The sequence below is a fragment of the Budorcas taxicolor genome, chromosome 7, assembly GCF_023091745.1.
Source record: "Budorcas taxicolor isolate Tak-1 chromosome 7, Takin1.1, whole genome shotgun sequence".
In the NCBI taxonomy this organism is placed as follows: Eukaryota; Metazoa; Chordata; class Mammalia; order Artiodactyla; family Bovidae; genus Budorcas; species Budorcas taxicolor.
In genome coordinates this window covers 31458150-31480176 of record NC_068916.1, presented here as the reverse complement: position 1 = coordinate 31480176, position 22027 = coordinate 31458150, and the positions used below count along the sequence as shown (strand labels likewise).

The following is a 22027-nucleotide window of genomic DNA, read 5'->3' as shown; positions in this document are numbered from 1 at the left end:
TGATTATAATAAAAGTAAATTTGCGGACAACTATACACATACCATATAGCAATTTAGAATGTACTATTATTGTAGTTTAAGAAAAAAAGAATTCTAGCACTGTTTAATGCCATGGCACAAATAGAGAAATAGGGATATTTCCATCCAACAAAGCGGCAGTCAGCTCTAGGGTCCCATTTTTTTCCAGTGAATTCACCCAGGTGCTGTAGGTTTTCTAGAGTTCATTTATTTAACAAATACTTATTTAAACTTTTAATGTGTTTACTTTTAAGTCTTCTTAGAATATTAGCTTATTTAATGCTGATAACAATCTTTTGAGTAAGTACTATTAACCTCTCATTTCGTAGCTGTGAAAAGTAAGGCCTGGACACATGAAGTGACTTTGAAGGTGGTAAGAAGGAAAGCTGGGATTTAATCCCAGGAGGTCTGACTCCCAGATCAGGGCACTTAACCTTTATACTGAGGGTTACTTTGGACTTTGAGTTTAAAAGCATTCAGTCTATCAACAATTACATCCTTCTGTATTCTTCCCACAAACCGCCTTTAAAACATTTCCCATGATTTACAAGGACCGTTTTTCATCAGCCATCAGCTTTTCTCAACTTGTCCAATATGTATTTAGCTTTTCTTTCCTTGATTTCTTCTAAAGAGGACCATATGTCCCCAGGACGAGGAATTGGAAACTGGAAGCTATAAATTTATAGAAGAAAGTAAAACTTGTAAGATAGTCATATCTAGGAAGGCTGAATATCTTACTTCATTTTCAGAACTGGACTCCTGCACCAAAACTGTTTGGAAATAGGATTTATTCTAGTTTGGAACAGCGGGGATTATAATTACTTATGCATTCCATTCACTGACAGCTTTCTTCTGTACTTAGAGGTAACCAATTCTAATGTCTTTGCATGACTTATGCAAGGGGGAAAGTTTTCTGTTCTATTAATCCCTAGAAGCTGATTAAAGATCAAGTCAGAGACCAGTCTAGTATAGTTTTAATCCTCATAAACTCTAAATCACTTTACTCCATGTCATAGCCATGGACATCTGTAGAGCCATCCAGTTATCTCCAAATGCATGATTCCAGTGTTGAGGTAGAATAGGTGAGAAAAAAAGACAATTAAACTCTATTATAAAGACAATAAAAACTGAATCCAAGCACATACATACCATAGCAATATTCAAAATACAGGTTATGTGCATGCTAAGTTGCATCAGTCATGTCCGATTTTTTGTAACCCTATGAATTGTACCCGCCTCACTCCAGACTCTTCTGTCAATGGGATTCTCTAGGCCAGAATACTGGTGTGGATTGCCATGTCCTCCTCCAAGGGTATCTGTCCAACCCAGAGTCTCTTGGTCTCCTGTGTTGGCAGGCAGGTCCTTTACCACTAGCGCCACCTGGGAAGCCCACAGATTATGCTGCTGCTGCTGCTGCTGCTAAGTCGCTTCAGTCGTGTCCGACTCTGTGCGACCCCATAGACGGCAGCCCACCCGGCTCCACTGTCCTTGGGATTCTCCAGGCAAGAATACTGGAGTGGGCTGCCATTTCCTTCTCCACTGCATGAAAGTGAAAAGTGAAAGTGAAGTCGCTCAATCGTGTCCGACTCTTTGCGACCCCATGGACTGCAGTGTACCAGGCTCCTCCATCCATGGGATTTTCCAGGCAAGAGTACTGGAATGGGGTGCCCTTGCCTTCTCCCCCACAGGTTATATACTGTAGTAAAATCTTGAAAACGTAAAAGAGAGACATCAGAATAGATTCAATGTCAATTTACATCAGTGACTGGAGTAGCTATTAATGAAGATGGGAGAGACACTAGAATTTAAAAGGGGGAAAGGATTTTTTTGTCTTTAAAGACAAAAAATAGACAAGTAAGAATGATTTTATTCAGGGTCTTAAAATAGGAAGAACACCCCAACCCTGAATACCAGAGTGTTTCTGATGGGTGATGTTGCATTAGAACTTTGTAGGGAAGGACAGACATGTTACAAGTGAGATGACTTACATTTGGGATGGTTGTAATCAGGGGAAGTCTAGATCAGTTAGCTGAACAGGAAACGTATTTCTCTGTGTCTAGGAAGCTTCAGAGGGACCCACAGTCGTAATCTCAGCTATTCATTCATGAGACAAAGAATGGGAAGTTGGAGGGTCTGGGTCTGGTCTTGTCAACACATTCAGGCAGAAAGGGGAAAATCTGTGTTTGGGCTTGTCCTGGGTAAACAAAAGAGTCACGTGCAAATCTTATGAAGTCATGAGAAAGAGTGGACCGTGGGTTTTATCAGAGTCACAGGGAGGAGGCTTTTTATGATAAGCTATTGCCCAGAACACAATAAGGTGGGTACACTTCTCAATGATTGTTAATTTGTGGGAGCACAGGGCTTAGGCAGTTTCACCATGTCAGTAGCAAATGGATTCAGAGCAGAGGCATCAGTGGACACATAGTGAGATGTGTGTGCATTAGTAGCTTGGTTGTGTCCAACTCTTTGCAACCCCAAGGACTATAGTCTTGGGGAATTCTCTCCATGGAATTCTCCAGGCAAGAATATTGGAGTGGGTTGTCATTTCCTTCCCCAAAGGATCTTCCCAACCCAGGGATCAAACCTGGGTCTCCTGCATTGTAGGCAGGTGCTTTACCATCTGAGCCATCAGGGAAATCCCATAGTGAGAGGTCAATTCAAATAGATCTGAAGGCAACAAGCCACTCTGGGAGGGAAAAGGTTTTCCATAAAAAGTATCCAGGAAAAAGGGACCTACTGAAGATGATGTAGGTGGAGTCCCTAGAAAAAGACCAGTCCACTGAACCCAGGTTACTGCAGAAACATGACTTTTAAATCACAATGGCAGGTTTGCAGATGAAGCTTAAGAATGGGCAGTGTCTCTCAAGGCCAACATGAATAGTGCATCCAAATCAACTTTAGGTAGAATAAAGTACTGCTGCTGCTAAGTCGCTTCAGTCGTGTCCGACTCTGTGTGACCCCATAGACAGCAGCCCACCAGGCTCCCCCGTCCCTGGGATTCTCCAGGCAAGAACACTGGAGTCGGTTCAAATCTGACTACTGGGTTAAAGTAATTATAGTTAAATCTAGCCATGAATACTTGTATAGAGTTTGAATCCAGAATTCCTCTAGGTATCTTTACACCAACTTTTGCACCCTGCTTGTAGCTCGTTATGGAAGAGGAACACAGGGGAAGGATCACGGTCCCAAATCAGTTGATTTACTGAAAACCCCTTAATGCCTCATGGATAGTTGTTTGTTTGTTTTTGGGGGTGGTTTTTGGTGTATTTTTGCTCCAGAGTGTCTCAGAACAAATGGCAAGACATTCATCTGATTGTAGTTTTGTGCATGGCCTAATTTTTCCCATTTAAAAATCCCAACAATAAAATCACCCATCTGTAAGGATGGGTAAAGTGCTGCTGCTGCTGCTGCTGCTAAGTTGCTTCAGTCGTGTCCGACTCTGTGCGACCCCATAGACGGCAGCCCACCAGGCTCCCCCATCCCTGGGATTCTCCAGGCAAGAACACTGGAGTGGGTTGCCATTTCCTTCTCCAATGCATGAAAGTGGAAAGTGAAAGTGAAGTCGCTCAGTCGTGTCCGACTCTTCGCAACCCCATGGACTGCAGCCTACCAGGCTCCTCCGCCCATGGGATTTTCCAGGCAAGAGTACTGGAGTGGGGTATCATTGCCTTCTCCAGGGTAAAGTACAGTAACAGGATTAAATGGAATCTCACAATAATCTCAGCAAATCAGATTAACGATGCATAAAATTTCTCCTATACCTAATCTTCTACTGACATTGCTATATTATAAGCAGCTAAGCTGCTACGTTTGAATTTCATCCCCCTCCCCAACTTTAACTTTATTAGAAGTGCTAAAACGACTGAAATGAACTGAACTGAACTGAAAATGAAGCAAAAGGCTAAAACTTGCTCCAAGAAGAGAAAAAAAAAAAGGAAATATTGCAGGGGAAAAAATCACTAGAAAGTGAAGACGTGATCATGGAAAACAGGTTAGGTGAGAATGCTAAATTCCTAATCAGACTCAGCTCAGGCATACAAATACCCATAAGTATAGCCCTCCCATGTGATGCTAGTGGTAGAGAACCCACCTGCCAATGCAGGAAAGACACAGGTTTGATCCCTGGGTCAAGAAGATCCCCTGAAATAGGAAATGGCAAGCCACACCAGTATTCTTGCCTGGAGAATTCCCATGGACAGAGGAGCCTGGCGGACTACAGTTCATGAGGTTGCAAACAGTCAGACATGACAGAGCGACTAATACTTTCACTTTCATACCAAAGATAAGCTCTATAGAAGAAAGCAACAGAATGGGAAAGACTAGAGATCTCTTCAAGAAAATTAGAGATACCAAGGGAACATTTCATGCAAAGATGGGCTCAGTAAAGGACAGAAAGGGTATGGACCTAACAGAAGCAGAAGATATTAAGAAGAGGTGGCAAGAATACATGGAAGAATGATACAAAAAAGATCTTCACGACCCAGATAATCATGATGATGTGATCACTAATCTAGAGCCAGACATCTTGGAATGTGAAGTCAATTGGGCCTTAGAAAGCATCACTACGAACAAAGCTAGTGGAGGTGATGGAATTCCAGTTGAGTTATTTCAAATCCTGAAAGATGATGCTGTGAAAGTGCTGCACTCAATATGCCAGCAAATTTGGAAAACTCAGCAGTGGACACAGGACTGGAAAAGGTCAGTTTTCATTTCAATCCCAAAGAAAGGCAATGCCAAAGAATGCTCAAACTACTGCACAATTGCATTCATCTCACATGCTAGTAAAGTAATGCTCAAAATTCTCCAAGCCATGCTTCAGCAATACGTGAACCGTGAACTCCCTGATGTTCAAGCTGGCTTTAGAAAAGGCAGAGGAACCAGAGATCAAATTGCCAACATCCACTGGATCATGGAAAAAGCAAGAGGGTTCCAGAAAAACATCTATTTCTGCTTTATTGACTACGCCAAAGCCTTTGGCTGTGTGGATCACAATAAACTGTGGAAAATTCTGAAAGAGATGGGAATACCAGACCACCTGACCTGCCTCTTGAGAAAGCTGTATGCAGGTCAGGAAGCAACAGTTAGAACTGGCCATGGAACAACAGACTGGTTCCAAATAGGAGAAGGAGTACGTCAAGGCTGTATATTGTCACCCTGCTTATTTAACTTCTATGCAGAGTACATCATGAGAAATGCTGAACTAGAAGAAACACAAGCTGGAATCAAGATTGCCAGGAGAAATATCAATAACCTCAGATATGCAGATGACACCACCCTTACGGCAGAAAGTGAAGAGGAACTAAAAAGCCTCTTGATGAAAGAGGAGAGTGAAAAAGTTGGCTTAAATCTCAACATTCAGAAAACGAAGATCATGGCATCTGGTCCCATCACTTCATGGGAAATACATGGGAAAACAGTAGAAACAGTGTCAGACTTTATTTTTTGGGGCTCCCAAATCACTGCAGATGGTGACTGCAGCCATGAAATTAAAAGACACTTACTCCTTGGAAGAAAAGTTATGAGCAACCTAGATAGTATATTCAAAAGCAGAGACATTACTTTGCTGACTAAGGTCCATCTAGTCAAGGCTATGGTTTTTCCAGTGGTCATGTATGGATGTGAGAGTTGGACTGTGAAGAAGGCTGAGCACCAAAGAGTTGATGCTATTGAACTGTGGTGTTGGAGAAGACTCTTGAGAGTCCCTTGGACTGCAAGGAGATCCAACCAGTCCATTCTGAAGGAGATCAACCCTGGGATTTCTTTGGAAGGAATGATGCTGAAGCTGAAACTCCAGTACTCTGGCCACCTCCTGAGAAGAGTTGACTCATTGGAAAAGACTCTGATGCTGGGAGGGATTGGGGGCAGGAGGAGAAGGGGACGACCGAGGATGAGATGGCTGGATGGCATCACTGACTCGATGGACGTGAGTCTGAATGAACTCCGGGAGTTGGTGATGAACAGGGAGGCCTGACATGCTGAGATTCATGGGGTCGCAAAGAGTCAGACATGACTGAGCGACTGAACTGAACTGAACTGAAAGAAGTTTAAAGGTTGTCTGAAGAAACTCAAAAATGTTCAAAAGTTAGATTCCTAATCGTTGTATGTCAGTCACATTTCTTTGCTCTTGATTTTGTGGTTATTTCAGAAGTTAGACCTGCTATAGAATTTATACTTCTGTTTATCATCTATTTCTATACTTCAGTTCTATGGCTTTTCGTAAAATGCACAAAGACTTTTCTCCTGTTTTATAAGATCTACAGTAAAGTGTAGTACATTCATATCTCCTTATCTTATTATTTACCAAATGTCTGGTCATATTGTAGGATGCACTTCCTGGTTCTCTTGTGAGAAGTGGAGCCGCATGACTAGTTGTGGCCAATGAATTGTGACCAGTAGTGACCTGTATAATTGCTGAGCTGGAGTATTTAATTTCCCATATAAGACCTTCAAGTTCACTTTCCCTCACTAGAGTGACCAGCAATATTGCTGTTAGTGGCTGTTTCATTAGGCTGGATTCTTAAAGTGAAAAAGATATGAAGCAGAGATGCTGCTGACCTGGAATTACCATACAGTGAGAACAAGAAATGCATTTTTAATGAGCTTTGGAAGTTTTTACTTGTTTCCTGAATGTTTGTTACTATAGTATAACCTACCCTATCATGACTGATACAATTATATTTGCATGTGAAGTATTCTTGATACATTGTCATTTAGGTGCTAAGTCTTGTCAGACTCTTTGCAACCCCACTGGACTGTACCTCTCGGGCTCCTCTGTCCATGAGATTCCCCAGGCAAGAATACTGGAATGGGCTGTTGTTTCCTTCTCCAGGCGATCTTCCCAACCCAGAGATAGAACTCATGTCTCCTGCGACTCCTGCATTGCTGCTGGACTCTTTACCCATTAAGCCACCTGGGAAGCCCAAAAGCATGGGCCCAACTGAATTATAGGTTCCAACCAGAAATCAGGAAGGACCGCAAACAGGGCTTTCTTCAGTGATTCACACTCTGCGATGAGAAATAAAAATCAGAGCCTTTGATGCAGAGGTGGATGTCTTATTAAGCAAATCAACACTTAAAGAATGGGAAAAAGAAAAGAAAAAAGAGTAGCTTCTATTTGATCGTTGGCAGTGTTGTAGCAGGTTTATTCAGTTTTTGTAGCACAATAAAGATATATTATGGAAACTGGGTAAAAAGAAAGAGGCAGCTGTTTAATTGTAATAATTGAATGAATAATTACATGGCAGCTCTTTGGCAGATGATTTACAGTGAAATGAATTTCTGTACTAATTATTTTCAGTAGCTAACTCTTGAATATAAAAATCTGCTCAGTGATGAAGATCCAAATATGAGTAATATGAACTCCCTGGCATGAATGGAAACTGACAACTGAATAGTAGGGGAGAAGAAATGGACGTGAAGCAGAAATAAGTGCTCTAAGAGTTGCACACTCCAAGCTGTGCAGGCCTGGGAGTTCTAAAAAGGGGTAAATGATCTAGTAGCTATGGCTGCTAAGCCATTCCATAGTTAGTACTAGCCTGTAGAGGCAGCTGCTTGAATAGAAAACTGAGTGTCAGAGAGTAGTTGGTAGTTAAGAAGCCACTGAAGGAGTGGGCAGAGCAACTTATTAGCTTGATAAAAAGTCAGCGTTATTTTGAGAAAGCCGGCTTTCTTGCCATCCAATCTAAAATCTAGCATCTCTGTTTCAACTCCAGTTACTTCACTACTTCTACACTTTGGTGTATCAGTTTGTGGTTTAGGATTTGGCAAGACTGTGCACAGGAGAAGCAAGCCAACAAATGGTCCAAGTGAAAGCAAACTCATTGCCTGTGTGTATAAGCATAGGTTTAAGGCACAGTGTAAAAATAATCACAGGGAAACAATGGTAAATATGTAATCAAATACATGTTAGAATGAACCATAACAAAAGAAGTTTAAAAAAAAACAGGGGAAAATTTCTGAAACAATATCTCAAAGACTGCTTTTTTAGACTATAGCATGCTCTTCCTTCGCTACACAAAACCGATATTTTCTCTCCTCAGCAATGTTATCTGTCCATATAACAGGATCATAGCCATTCTTTTTTGAACTGTTTACACTGAGGTAACACTGGCCTACTTACTGTTAGATGTTTAAGGCAGTTGGAAGGAGATAGCCATGTTAACTTCAAAAAATTACTCCTTCAATGTTAAAATCTGATTTTTCAAAAGCAGGCTGTCAAAATATTTAAGAGGATGGCAATAAAAGTGTGTGTGTATAGAACATATCAAGGGTGACACCAGCTCCATCCATATCTACTGGATGGGAGCAAGATGTGCTTTTCTGAGAGTTTATAGTAGGCAAAAAAAAAAAAAAAAAGAGGCATTTTTATTTTAACCAGATGTGAAAGAATTAAACCCAATATTTTCAAGTATTTTTTAGTGCCATATGATGTCATCTGATTTTATATTTTCTGAGGGATAGTGGGTATTTTCAAATTGTGAAGCCACTTTCCGTGTATGTACTTAAAGTCTTATATATGATAAATTACAGTAAACAAATTACCACACCGGCAGAACATACTTTCGGCTGTTTATGTAAGACAGCAGAGAGAGACATTTAGTTTCTCAATCGGAAATGGAATCAAAAGCATGTGAAATGTCTTCTGCTGGCCTTCAAGGCAGTCCTTATTTCAGAGACTATGTACCCCTCATCCAAAGAGGTCCAGGGCAGGGAGGGCTGGGTGTGTCCTCCGAATAGTACAAGGGCCTCTTCCCTGCAGCGCCAACACAGCAGCCCCCGGACCTCGCAGGGACTACACTAGTCATCCAGGCAACCACAGTTTTTAAACAACCATGCCCTTCCTTTTTTACTGGTAATATGTTTTCAGTGACAGCCTTACACATGCTATACACTGCCACTAACCCAGATGGGGTCAAATTTCCCAGGATCGCTGCGCCACTCTTGTCCTCCGGAGTTGGCAAGGGAACCAGGCGGCCCCTAAGCAGACAGACGAGAGAACTTGCTTCCTCACACTTTTCTCTGGAGCAGCATCAGACAAGCGGCCACACCCAGGAGCAGGACAGTGGCCCTCAAAGGCTTTGCTGAATGAGCTTCTCTGAGCCATCTCTGCCGGGGTGGGGAAAGAGTCTTCTTAAAAACCATTTAAAGCTTTCCAAAGGGCAAGAGCGAGACGATCGTGAGCCAAGGTTAGCATCAGTGGTTCCACTCCTCCAGACTTCACTTCGGAAATAAGGAAGGAAAGTCAGTCACCAGTGCTGACTGACGGATGCCTCGTCCAGCAGCTCCCCGCCCCCTCCCAATCAAGACAGAGCTGCTTAAAGTTCATATTACTAAAGGGCCGTCGGTGTATTAAACGTTGCTGAATTAGAAACACCATCAGTTCAGACCAAAGTCTCCTCCATCCACCACCCATACTCGAGCACGGAACCTTCCGGGCAAAGACCCCTCAGCCTGCCTTCCTTGGCGAAGTCCTCGAGGGTGGGCGAGACCGGGTTGGGGGCGGGCGGGGAGGATTGGGGTTTAGGACTGTGCCAACGCAAAAATCCTCTGCCAAGGGGCTCCCGAAGCAGGGCCGTTTCCCAGGACCGTGCCCATGTTCCGTCGCCCCCTGCCCGAGTGTCTCTGCCCGGCCGAGGCTGGAACCCTGGAACGGGTTGGGGACCAATGAGATGGCAGCGGTTGACGCAGGGATCACGGTGAGGGGCGATTTCATCTCCCGGGGGTGGGGGGAGAGGCCGCCCAGCGGGGGTGGGGGGCGGAGGCGAAAGGGGGTAAAAAGTGGGAGGGGAGGAGATCGGAGACAGCCAGTTGAGCAGCAGAGACACAGAGGTGCGAGGCCCGAAGGTACAGAAGAAAAGAGCAGGTTCGCGGGCGCGGAGGCTGCGCGGCCGGGGCTGGGGGCCGCCGCGCGGCGGGCGCCGCGGGGAGGGCGGGGGAGGGTCGCCGTCAGTCAGGCCGAGCGGGGCCCGCGGGCCGGGGGGCGGGCGCCGGGCGCGCGGCGGCGGCGGGAGGGCGCGGCGGCCGCGGCCGTGGAGACCGCGCCCCCGCCCGGCGGTGCGCCGCGCTCGGCGCTCCGCGTCCCTCCGCGCCAGCTCCGCGCCCGCCGCCCCGGGGCTGCCCTCCTCCCGCTGCCGCGCGCCCGTTGGGGGGCCCGGGGGGGAGCGGCGCCGGAGGCCCGGCCGCATTGTGACGTAGCGGGGCCGCGGCAGCGCCTCCGCCGCCCGCCGGCTCCCGCGGTTCCTGCTCCCGCCGCCGCCGTCCATCTGTCCGTCCGTCCGTCCGCATTTTTGAGCAGCCGCAGCGCCGGGCGCCCGGGGTGAGTCCAGGTCCCGGGGTGGACGCCGCGGGGAGACGGGGGTGGGGCGCGACGGCGCGAGCGACTGAGCCTTTCCAAGTTTGCACCGGGCGACCCGGGCGGGGGTCCCCCCCGCCCCGCCGTGAGCCCCGGCGGGGCCCCCTTTGTGCGGCGAATCCCGGCGGCTCGAGTGGCGGCGGTGCCTCTGCAGAAAGGGTTTGGGGGGAGGTCTCTATAGTAACGTTGGCGGCGCCTGCCAAGCGGCTTCTCTTCTTCTTGAGGGAGGGGGGAGGAGCCCCCACCTCAGGTTCCAAAGGATTGCTCTTTTCCTTTGCCGGTTTCGTGTGGTTATTCTTCTTCCTGCCACCTGGGATGGTGTGGGAGGCAGGGATGGGCAGTGCCGAGGCTCCTAAGAACTGAGGTAACCAGGGACGAAGTAATAGTCACAGAAACAGTACCGACAATAATAGTAATCGCGAAAGAGCGACGCCTGGGGTTGCCGCGCGGCCCAAGGGGAGCCCCTCGCTCTTGGGCACCGCGGCCCGCTGGCTGCCCGGTTCTCTAGGGCACCACCCTCGGGCGCTGTCCTGTGTTCGCCGCTCGTCCGGGTCAGTTGTAGCCAGGAGTGTTTCTCTCCTGGCCTCCTTTCGCGGTGATGTCTCTCATCTGCAGGTGGTAAGCGAGGTGACTGGTAATTTGGCTATTGTCAAATGCCACGTTTTGTTTATTTCATTTTTACGAAAGGAAAAGAGGGAAAATTATGAGCCATTACTGGCAGCCATACAGTTTCCACAGGAAATACTAGCATTCTTTGAGGAACACGCTACTGCTTGCGGGGAAGAAAGTCTTTAGGAAACAAAAAGGCAAAGCATTGTTGCTCATTTTCAATGGACCGCTAGGAGAGGGGAAACGAGGTGTTTTTTCCTGTGGGAACAGGCTTGCCTTGGGAAAGTTAATTAAGGAAGCTTACTGTCGGTGGCCCGTTTTTCACTTGCTGGTGGCTGGACCCCACTCCTCCTGGCTATTACCGACAACTGTCCATCAAAGAGCCGCCAGGAAGGGAGAACCACTGCAGGACAGTCTCACCACACACCATGTGCTGTGGAGCCCAGCCAGGGTGCAGTGTGCAAAATGAAATAAGGGCTGTCTGGGGAGGTTTATGAGGATTGCATGTGTGCAGAGTGTGTCAGTTCTCCAAGGTGTCACTCTAAACACATCATTTTCAAGCATGGCTTTCCCTGCTGAATCTGCAGAAAGGCAAAACCCTATTTCTCTTATTATGGAGCAGACGTCCCAGTTGGGAATGGGTTGAAATCTGTATTTCGTTTGTATATATTGAAATTTTCAAAGACAGAGAGGATGAGGTTTAGGAAAGCAGTATGCTAATGGGTTCACATCTAGAGAATGTCTGTTGGGTATTTCTGATGCATTTCAACGTTAAATTACGTTCAGCCTGGCTGGAGTCTAGGGAGACACCCTTCAGGTGTCCTTTATTTGAAAAAGTGTGACATTTTGTTCCCATTGCAGAAGTCTCTCTGGAAGGCAGTATTAACTGAAGATTACCCAAATATGTAGGAGTTTCAAGTCTAGACACGGAAAGAAGATGGTGCTTCTCTTAAGGATCTTTGGACATCTCAGTTAGAAATAAAATATAAAAAAATAAATAATACAGCTTTGAACATAAACTTCATTTTATCTAGAGCAAGCATTTCATGAGGAAAGGTTACAATATGGTAGATTTGAAATGATGCTGCAGTTATTGATTTGACATTTACTACTGTGTATGGATGTCCAAAAGGAAGGGGCTAAGGCAAATGAGTTTCTCTGTCTACTGTGTCATAGCTCTGCCACTTTCAACTAGTTGTTCTTGTGCAGGTGTACAGTGGAAATTCAGAACAGAGGCCAAGAAACTTTCTGTGCACTGTTGTCTTGGCGGGAATTGCAGCAGTATTTTACTGCTCTTAAGAGGAGGAAAACCCACATAAACATCTAATACAAACAAATGATCTTTGATATTATCAGAGAAAGCCTAGAGTCATTTTTCTTGCCAGATTGAAGGCATTTCTTGTCAAAAGAGGAAATCTCCCAAGGAGCAGGTGCATCATTATAAGAAACACCAGGGAATTTTTTCTTTTAAATGCAAAATCTAATTGAATAGCAACAAGAGAATCAAGTGACACTCTTAGAATAGAAGGTTTGTTTTTGGCAGTCTGTCAGATTAGGGTTGCAAACCACATAGGAGAAATAGGTGTCTTGGGAGAAAAATAATTTCCTGGTGAAAATCAAACATTTGCTTCTGTGAAACTTTTACCTTTACATGCTTGTTTCCTTGTGCCCCTTAGATTGGTGTGCAGATTCTACTTGCAAGAATTGATTTTCTGGAAATGATTCAATAAAGTGGTTACTAATATGTATACTATGCATGATTTTATGCCTGTAGATAACTGGATTTTATATTTTATAATTTATATATCTTATCACTCCTTTTTAAGCTTTTAAAATTATTGATCAAAATATGTGTTGAAATGATTAATGGTTTTGATTTTTAATTGATATGATTGACAGCTGGGTCCTGGAAAAGTGCTGATTGATTACTAAATAGTCGTTCCATATACACTTTGTACATACATGGGGTATAACAATATAAAATGCAGAGTCTCTTCACAAAGAACTCACAAGGGGGAAAATAGGATACATGAAAAATTAAGTAATGATACAAAACATGAAAGAAGATATTTTATGATTAATTGCACAAGACAGTGAACAGTAATTGAAAAGGAATTCCCATGAGAAAGCAACCAAGTCAGCTTAGATGTTTTTCCAGTTATCCATTGCTGTGTAACAAATCATCCCCAAATTATTGCTTAAAATGACTGTATTGCTTGCAATTGTGTGGTTGGTAGTTCAAGCCGGGTTCAGCGAGGTGGTTCTGCTGCTGCTCTTGGCTGAGTTCCTCTGATATCTTCAGTCACCTGGTAGTTTGGATGATTAGGATGGTCTCATTTATGTCTGATAGTTATTAGGTGAGGTTAACAGGTAACTGTGGCATGGCCTCCCATTCTCCAGCTGACTAGCCTGGGCTTCTTTATGTGACAGACAAGCAGTATTCCAAGAGCAGCAAAAGAACAAACCCCAGTTTAAGGTGATTTTTAAGCCTCTGCTTGCATTATATTTGCTATATCTTCCCCTCAGCCAAATCAAATCACAGGGTCTCCCCAGATTCAAGACGGTATTGAAAGACTCCGCTTGCTGTCAGCGGGAGCTGCAAGAATTTGTGGCAGTTTTTTTTTCAACCTAGTATGTGTATGAAAATGCTTGTTCCAGCCAGTGTTTTTGTGCTGAGGGATAGCGTACTGTAAGCTAGTGTACTTGGAGACAGCCCAGAATTGAGTTTAGGGAATTGCCCTATAAATCATTGTCCTGTAATCTTTGTTCTGTAAACCACAGAAAGAAAAGGAATGACAACGATAATAAAATTTTAGCTATATCCTATGCTAGTGGTGTGAGGATGGTTTAGAGACAGTAGGCTGGTAGCAGAGTCAGCAATCCATTGTTGAAGGGTGAGGAAGGCTCTGACAAAGGTGGAGGCAGAGAGGATGGAAAGGAAGGGATCAAGCTGTGCATTTGGGCTAAGTCGCTGCGTCGTGTCCTGTCCAACCCTTTGTGATCCTATGGACTGTAGCTGGCCAGGCTCCTCTCTTCGTGGGATTCTCCAGGCAAGAATACTGGAGTGGATTGCCATGCCCTCCTCCAGGGGATCTTCCCAACCCAGGGATCGAATCCGTATCTCTTCCATCCCCTGCGTTGGCAGGTGGGTTCTTTACCACTAGTGCCACCTGGGAAGCAGGGATTGATCTGGGAGATCCCATATTTTGGATTAGGTGACTGATTATACAAGGTTAGTGAAAGCCTAGAGTCAGAATCATTATGAGATTTAAAAAAGCTTAAGTGACTGAAAGAATGATTATGCTGTTGTGAGAAATAGAGAAATCAATAAGTGATTTATTTGGGGGGAGGTGAAAAATTCGGTGCCAGGAAAATTGATTAAAAGAGATAAATGATTGTGAGAATGCTTTATAAGCTGCAGAGTATACTATGAATGTTACAATTGCTTAGTGTTTAAATCACAGTGGATTGTATACAGTTATGTTTCTCTAGTTGTAAAGCAACAGAAAACAAATGCAACCTGGAGGATATCCTGAGAGTCAAAGGGAAGTCAGAACCACTCTCAGGATAGAAACAGAACTCTGGGGAGCTGGGGAGTAGAAACTGAAGGTCTTGTTCCTGAGGCACACAGCTGGCTGTTGGCCCTTGGAAGGCTCTGCCCTTGTACTTAGCAAAGCAGGAAGAACTCCTTTGGCCTAGTTTGAGTGTCAGGCACACTGCTGAGCCAGAAGCGTTCATTGACAGCCCTGCTCAGATAGCACACAATGGGGGAGTAGGTGGGTGCTTCCTCAAAGGACTTGGGAGCACTGCTGTCAGAATTGAGAATGGACACAGGGCAGCAGAACCAACAAATCCCTGCCAGAGATGAACACTTGATGATTTCTTTGGGCCTGGCTACTGGGAGGAGAAGGAAATGGCAACCCACTCCAGTATTCTTGCCTAAGAATCCCGTGGACAGAGGAACCTGGTGAGCTGCTGTCCATAGGGTCGCACAGAGTCGAACATGACTGAAGCGACTTAGCATGCATGCATGCATTGGAGAAGGAAATGGCAACCCGCTCCAGTATTCTTGCCTGGAGAATCCCAGGGACAGAGGAGCCTGGTGGGCTGCCGTTGTGGGGTCACACAGAGTCGGACATGACTGAAGTGAGTTAGCAGCAGCAGCAGCAGCTACTGGGAAGTGGGCAGGATAGGAGGTGACACTTTAGGCATATTTACATAGAGATGCCAGTGCATTCGTGACAGTTAACACCCATGCTAGTGGCAGGAGAGAGCCAGCACCGTTTAGGCTCCTCTGTAAACGTCAGTGGACGTTTTATTAGAGGGGAGAGGAGTGCAAAACACGTTCTTTTCTGTCTTTCACCTGAGGGTTCAGTGGAGGTGCTGCTTCGCCAGCCTTGTTTTATAGGTGGCCTGTCTGAAATTCAGGTGGCCTCCCTACCATAGAGTGCAGCTGTCGGGCTGGCCTGAAACATCTGGCCTCACTCATATCCCGCAATTCGGCTTAGGGGCACACACAGCTGTGCTTTATGGAAGGGCCTGGGATGGACCAGCTCAAACCCAAGCCCACACGTTTTTATATCCCAGAAGATATTCCATAAACGTTAGTTTAGTGAGTGAATGTGCCATTGTCTGCCACAGTAACATTTTCTAAAGCAGTCTGGTCTGGATTTTCATTATTCACAGAAGAATTGGCTATAAAGTCCCTAAATACCTTTTGTAGATTGAAATGTTGTAAGGTACTGATGGTGGTGGTTTAGTTGCTCAGTCATGCCTGACTCTTTGCCACACCATGGACTGTAGCCCACCAGGCTCCTCTGTCCATGGGATTTCCCAGGCAAGAATACCAGAATGGGTTGCCATTTCCTTCTCTGGGATTTTCATTATTCACAGAATTGGCTATCAAGTCCCCTAAATGCCTTTTGTAGATTGAAATGTTTTAAGGTATTTGTGTCACAGAAATACAGGTTTTTATCATCCCAGTTACAAAAATAGACCCTGGGGTTTTTTGAAACACAATTGTCTTTACTTTTTGTATCTGTCAGGACTCTTGGCAGCAAGTCACAGAAACCCAGTGTTCAAGTAGGAAGGAAGGGACATATCTTGGCTCCTGTGTTGGAAAAGTTCAGGGAGGACCAAGTTCTGATTTTCTGTCTTCCTCATGGTGGTAAAATGTTCATCAGCAGCTTTAGACTTAATCCCTGTGGGAAAAGAGAGTAATTCAGGATTAACTCTAATTAGACCACTTTGATCATATGCTCATGCCCGAACCAGTTTTTTTGGCCAGAGACTGGGAATATGTTCCTTGGCTCAGCCCTGATGATGGGCCCAGTCCTGTCCTGGAGCCTTCAGGAGCAGGAGGGAGTCTATGTGAGGGGTAGCTGGGTGCCAGGGAAGGTGTATGGGAGGGTGGGGAGGCTTATGGGGGGAGGGTGGTCAGTGAAGTCCTCCTAAACCCTGTGACCTGAGAGCAGGAAACGGGTGGGTTTTAAAGAGAAAATACTGAAAAGAAGAGAGTGGAGGCCGTGTAAGCAGAAGATACCTATTGTTCCATCTGTTTTCCCTGGAGGACATAGTATATCTTGCTAAGCCACCAAGCCGTAAACCTGGGGATGGCCCTGGTCTTTCCCATCTTCCTTTCCACTTCCACCTAACCAATCACCAGGGCCTCCAGATCCATCTCTCAGTCTTATTCTTTTTCCCTACGTCAGTTTAAATCAGCGATCCCCTACTTTTTTGGCACCAGGGACCAGTTTTTCCAAGGACTAGGGTCAGGGTGGGGTGGGGGGGGTTTGGTTTCAGGATGATTCAAGCACATAGCAATTATTGTGTGCTTTATTTCTATTGTTATTACATCAGCTCCACCTCAGATCATCAGGTGTTAAATCCTGGAGGCTGGGAACCCCTGGTTTAGATCCTCACTGCTTTTTACTCCTTCACTCCTCCCAAGTCACCCCTCAAATGCTGCTCCCAGTCTCTCCCCACCAAGCCGTTCTCCTCACCACTACCTGAGAGTTCTTTCTAAAGAACAAAGAGTTAAAATTGAACCACATGTCCATGGCCAAATAGTACAAACTTCCAGCGATAAAATAAAAGTCATGTGGCTATAATATACAGCCTGGTGACTACTATAGTTAATAATACTATATTGCATAGTATTAGACTTCTTGTGATTATCATTTCATAATATATGCAAATATCAAATCATTATTGTACACCTGAAACTACTGTAATGTTATATGTCAGCTGTATCTCAATTTTTTAAAAAAAGAACCATTCGAAACTTCATAGCTCTGGGGAAGAAGCCCAAGCTCTTGACCATGAATTCTGGGGTTCCCCACGATGTGTGCCCTGCCTCCTGTTGAACACAGCAGATGGATGGGAGGAGGGTGCGAGGTGACTTCTAGCTGCCCACGTACTCCCCATGCTGTGATGACCTCTCTAGCACTCAAGGTCACCGAATGTCCATTTTCTCTCTCATTTTCATGCTTTTGCATCTGTTGTGGTCTCTGTAGAGTATTGTTTCTCCTTTCTTGACCTAGTGAAAAGCTGTTCCTCCTTCCTGACACAACTCAAGTGTTACTCTTTCGAGAAACCTTTGCCCTGCCTTGGACTTGACCCTGTGGGACAGCATTGGGTATACTTTCTGTCTGTGCAATTGCTCTGAATGTCTCGAGCAAGGCATTGACCTTCCTCGTCTTTGTATATTCCTATGCTTAGTAACAGTGCCTCTCATAGGGATATTTTTTTAAATGAATGAATGAGATATGTGTACTGAGTTGTTAACCTTCAGGTTTCTAAGGTGATTTTTTTTAGATCACCTTAACTTGATTCTGTTTCCTTTAACTTGATTCTCACATTTGCTTCTTGGAACATTGGATATGAAGACAGGTTACTTTTGAAAATGCTGCTCAAACACTTTTCCATCATTTCTCCCAACTGTTTGTTTCCTATTTGGTCACTAAAAGCTACCTTAGAAAAGAGCTGGAAAAATGCAAGTGGCCCAACGTGAATATCAAGGCTAGAATCTATGGCTCAGAGATCAGATGAGGAATAATTTTTCTTCCTACCATAAAGAGGCTATCTATTAATTAATATCTGCGGTGCTTACTCTGTGTTGGGTACTTACCAGCTCAGAGGCATTCCATTTATTCTTAGTGAATCCTCACAGAGGCTCTAGGAAGGAGGTATTAAGTTATCATCCTCTCTCTCCATCTGAGAAAACTAACATGTAAAGAGTTGAAGCAGCTTGCTTGCCACTAAGCTCTCCCTTCCTGGGGACTGAAGAGCTGCCAGACCCTCAGCTGGGCCATTGAGGAGTAGACCCCATCTCTGATTGGGCTCTTCTGAGTCATCTGTTATGATGCTTTCGTTGTTTTTCTAAAATGAAGTGACCACTTCCTAAGAGTAAAACATTCCAGCTGCCTCCCTTGGCCATCCGTTATGTCAGAAACACTATGGGAAGAGATGCATTTAAAGAGGTAAGGACACCAGTTCTGTAGGTAGGTGAAATCAAGATGAATTTCTACCTTAGAAATTCCCATCATGTTCTTGTGCTTCTGCTGTGGCCAGACAATAGAAGCCTCTTACAGAGGTTGTCCTGTTGTGTGTAATGCGTAGGTCTCTTGAACAGACACCGAAGAGGCTTCATTCTGAGAACCACACTGAAACATATACTAAGGGTACACAAAAGGAGCTAAAGATTTTGGAAGCCATAGAATGTTTCTTAACCTGTTTTGAGCCTGAGAGCCTTTTGAGGCTATGATGAAAGCGATAGATTCTTTCCTTAGAGAAAAAAGATGTACACACACACACACACACACACACACACACACACACACACACACACACACACACACACACACACACACACACACTGTGTATCTGATTTCAAGAGTTTCCATCTGTGGATTTCCCCCGGCTCCATATACTCCAGGTTAAAAACCTGCTTAAAAGCTGTAATCTGGAAGAACGGTAATAGCCATTGTTGAGTGTTTACCATGTATCACATGCAACCATTTATCGTGCTCACCATGTGCCAGTCCTTTCTGAAAAGAACATCATAGCCAACCTGCCCCAAAGACGTGCATGATGAGCCCTGTTTTAAGCTGTCCTAAGTGAAGTTCCGAGAAGGAACTTATTCTTCACCCAGCTGCCAAGTGGTGAGTGTGGAATTAAACGCTGAACCCCGATCTGCATCACTGCTCCTTCCTGCAGCCTCCGCGCCCGTTCCTCTTACTGTGTGAGGCATGAAACCCCGCTAGGGAGACTCCCAGCCTCTGTCAGTCCTGATGGCCCTCAGCCTCTCTGTTGACAAAGTTGGTCTAGTGGCTGCTTCTGCCACGGGAGCCTCCTGTAACACTGGAGCAGATGAGGCTGGAAAGGGGGACACATAAGCAAAGTGGTTTCCTCTCAGGCCCCCTCTGCAGGTGAGAAGGCAGAGGGACCAGACGACAAGCCGCAGATGGAACGAAGACAGGCTGACTGGTCAGTCTGGTCCCAGTAGAACATAGCTCCCTGGGAACCAGAGCCTGCTTCTCATTTATTGAGGATGTGACTGTTGTCCTTGTTTTGGCCTTCATGTAATGGTGTGTCTGCAGCAGATGAAACCGATAAGTGCTCTTCAGGGAGCACACACACCATCAGCCTCTTCTCCTCTTTGCAGCCCCTCGTGAGGTCCTATGTTTTCCCTTCTCTCATTCTATGGCTTCTTCTCCCCTCTCGTCTGCAACACCCCAAGACAGCCTCCTGGGTTTTCTCCCCAAGCATCCGCTGGTGACCAGAACTGCCTGCTACAAGTAATAGAATCCATGGTTCATTTCAGATTTTCCAGTAGACATGGTGAGAAAAGTAAAAGGAAACAGGTGAAATTAATATTGTTTTACCTGGGCTTCCCTGGTGGCTCAGTGGTAAAGAATCCACCTGCCAGTGCAGGAGATGCAGGAGACTCAGGTTCAATCCTTGGGTCAGAAAGATCCCTTGGAGGAGGAAATGGCAGCCCACTCCAGTACTCTTGCCTGGAAAGTCCCATGGACAGAGGAGCATGGAGGGCTACATAGTCCATAGGGTTGCAAAGAGTTGGACATGACTGAAGCTATTGAGAACGTACACAGAGCACACATGCAATGTTTTACTTAACCTAGTATATCCAAAATATTAGCATTTCCCCATGTAACTGATATTTTTAAATATCATTAATCAGATTCTTTGCATTCCCAAACTCTTTGAAATTTGGATGGATTTTATTTAAAAAATGTTAATTCTTATTGAAATATAGTTGATTTACAATGCTATGTTATTTTCAGGTATATCATGAAGTAATTCAGTTATACATATATATATATATATATATATTGACATTGTCTTCTATTATAGGTTATTACAAGATATTGAGTATAACTGGGTGTACTTTATTCTTAACTCAGACCAGCCACGTTTGCCATGCTCACTTGCCACGTGTGGCTGGTGGCTCCCACTGCAGCCTGCAGGCTTTGGCTCTGAAGTCTGCCTTGGGAGCCCCAAGGGCAGACTCAGCCCCCACCACCACCTCTGTCCCCCCAGCACTTAGCTTGTGTCTCCTCTGTCACCCCATAAGAGGTGTTGTACTCGATCGCCTGCACTCTTGAACCTGGGCCCTTGAGAGTATAGGCAACGTGTCAGTCATCTCTCTGTCCCTGGTGTAGAGTGCAGTGTCTCAGAGCCCACAGTTGGCATTTGTGACATTGAATGCATTGAAGGAGGGGGAGGTTGTATGTAATCTCAGGAACTGAAGAGACTGGTATATGAGGCTCACCTCCCAGCCCTGGCTCCTGCCTTTCAATTCCTGGTTCTTTCTGGTGCCACAGAACCACACTGGAGTCAGACTGAATGGACAGTCAGAAGGAACACTATAGCCTAGAATTGTGCTGTAAGCTATGCCTCCTCTAGTATTGAATCCCAGGGGAACTTATTGCAGTCTAGCATGTTAAATCACACTGGTCTTATTTAACAGAAGGGGAAAAAAGCAGGACAGGCCGAATACCAAAACAAACCTCATTCACTGGACCAGCCTCCTACTGAGATTGCAAAGAAGGCCAACTGACATCTAGAATATTAAATCCACAGAGAAGGGATCAGGGAGCATCAGGGAGCTGTTGCAGTCGTGATGATGAGCTTTCTCTGTGCTTCCAGTGGTTTGAGAGTCATGACCACACCCTCTGAGAGAATGGGAGATTTATAGCCGGAGTTAGTTTGCCTCGGCACGTACAGTATTTAAATTTTGCACGTGCCCCTAACCAACTAACATTCATGTGCTTGCCTGTCTACTTTACCCTAATGATAAATGCTGTGTAAAATAATTCATTCTACCAAGTCTCAAAGGTTGGTGCTGCGACAATACCATACAAATCGCATATGCACATAAAGTCAAACGTTTGAAAATGGGAGAAAATATCTGTGTTTGATCTATTAAGTCACATAAGCATTTTAAGGACCTCATGTCTCAGAAAAGAGGGAGCATTGAAATAGAAAGCGGAATCAGGCCTAACCTCTGTCTTCCAGTTGATTCCCATTTTCAACCTGGAAAGCTCATTGACCTACTGGCAGGTTTTGTTTCTCAGAGTGCATACAGGGAGAAGTAAATCCTGCTGTCACACACTATGTAGGAGGAGGATGAATGAAGTCTAGAGAATGTTTTGAACAATTTCTCAAAAACAAATTGTATTTGGAACAATTGGAGGGCGAAGTAGCTGCCAATATTTTTGCAGAGTAAATTCTAAAGAGCTAGAAACATCATAGCATACATCCTATTGTAGATAACCAAACACTAACCATGTTTAAGTAATTTGATGATGTCTTTTTAATAAGTCGAGGATGGTTCAGGACAGACAAAGCTTTTCATCTGTTGGCTTGAGTTTTGGGAAAGCTGCTTTCGTTTGCCTCTCTTGAGAAGAACCCGTGGCTCTCCGTATCTGCAGTGTCCTTCATCCCACATGACGGCTCTGGTGTTGCTGTGTTGGTGTAATTGAAAACCTATAAAAGGCTGAGAGCTACTTTTGAATTGGCTCGGTG

At 44.9% G+C, this 22027-nt stretch overlaps 1 protein-coding gene and 1 non-coding gene across 2 annotated transcripts in view; one reads left to right on the top strand and one right to left on the bottom strand.

The window, feature by feature from the left end:
• Nucleotides 1–2581: 2581 nt before the first annotated feature.
• On the bottom strand, nucleotides 2582–2653 carry TRNAC-ACA (transfer RNA cysteine (anticodon ACA)). The gene has a single exon. It is a non-coding gene; the product is annotated as a tRNA-Cys (tRNA).
• A 7575-nt stretch (nucleotides 2654–10228) lies between these two features.
• SNCAIP (synuclein alpha interacting protein) overlaps nucleotides 10229–22027 on the top strand; it is a 163537-nt gene continuing 151738 nt past the window's right edge. The window contains exon 1 of the mRNA XM_052643684.1: nucleotides 10229–10333. The gene's annotated coding sequence lies outside the window, so the exon portion shown is untranslated. The remainder of the gene's footprint in view (nucleotides 10334–22027) is intronic.